At 47.4% G+C, this 1409-nt stretch overlaps 1 pseudogene across 1 annotated transcript; it reads right to left on the bottom strand.

Annotated features, from left to right (window-relative positions):
* Positions 1–309: 309 nt before the first annotated feature.
* LOC309815378 (small ribosomal subunit protein uS2-like) lies at positions 310–1184 on the bottom strand (annotated as a pseudogene). The gene has a single exon. The product of its transcript is annotated as a small ribosomal subunit protein uS2-like (transcript).
* Positions 1185–1409: the final 225 nt, after the last annotated feature.

Genomic DNA, 1409 nt, shown 5'->3' on the forward strand with positions numbered 1-1409 from the left:
GGGTGGACCCAATGTAATCATAAGGCTGCTTATAAGAGGGAAGCAAGAGAGTCAGAGAAAATGTGAAGACAGAGGCAGAGGTGGGGGGGGAGGGGGAGAGAGAGACAGAGAGGAGAGAAATAGAGAGATTTGAAGATGCTACCCTGTTGGATTTGAAAATGAGGGAAGAGACCATCAGCAAAGAGAATGCAAGGACTTGATTCTCTCCTAGAACCTCCAGAGGAAACATTCTTTTCTTTCTTTTTTTTTTAAGAAACTGTTTGTTTTCCGTCAACCTATTTCCATTTGAAGAGTTTGTGGAAGAACAGCTTAAGATGACTCAGTGGTTGTTCCTACCCATTCAGTGGCCTGAGCAGTGGGAGCTGCAGACCAGTCTTCAATGGGGAACTGCTGAGTAGGCACAGAGGGCACCTGCACACCTTCGGACCAGTCCGCCACCTCAGGTTGAGTAGCAGTGAACTCAGGAGTGGTCCATTCACCCTGAAATTCCTCCTTGGCCACAGCTTTCCCAGCTTCTACCTGTTATTCCTTTTCAATCTCTTCAGGATCTCTGTAGAAGTAGAGATCAGGCATGACCTGCCATGGGTGTTCACAGGAGATGGTCCCATGCATGTGTAGAACTTCCCAGGCGAGCATCCACCACATCAGACCCGAGTGAGCTCCCTTGTTGTTGCACAGGATGGCAATGTCCACATAGCACAGCAGAGAGTCTGTGTTACACAGAGTAACGGTAGGCAGGTTAACATAAGAGGCCTCTGTGAGAGGCTAGTAGTCAGCCCTGGGATCAGTAACCACCAGAAGTCTTGGCTCCCGGAAGGCTGCCTGGATCTGGTTAGTGAAGGGTCCAGGAGTGAAATGGCCAGCAATAGGAGTGGCTCTAGGGACAGCAGCAAACTTCAGCACAGCTTGCTGGCCAGTATTCCTGGAGGATACGACACTGACATCAGCTGGGAATTCAATGGCACGAGCTTCCAACAGAAGCTTCTCCCAGGTTCTCTTCAGATTTATGATGTAGATGCCATCAATTTTCCTGTTGTAGATGTACTGTTCCATTTGGAAGTCAAAGTTGGTGCCACCTAAGTGGGTTCCTGCTGCAAGGAATTTGAGGACATCCTCCTCCTTCACCTGCAGGACATCAAGGGCTCCGGACATTGTGAAAGTTTCCCTTTAAGTTAGGATGGGAGTCCAGAACAACGCTGTATGGACCCCTGTCTGCGTAGTGCGGAAAGGAGGAACACATCCTTGCTGACACCTGGATTTCAGTAACTCTAATTGGGAGGACTGTGAGATAATAAGTTTGTGTTGTTATAAGTCATAAAATGTGTTGAAATTTGTTACAGCAGCAATAGGAAACTAATACAGTGCATCAAAAGAAAGGGTCCAAGAAAAGTACCATAAAATTCTAATTG

The sequence above is a fragment of the Mesoplodon mirus genome (assembly GCF_964341445.2).
Source record: "Mesoplodon mirus genome assembly, chromosome: 14".
NCBI lineage: Eukaryota > Metazoa > Chordata > Mammalia > Artiodactyla > Ziphiidae > Mesoplodon > Mesoplodon mirus.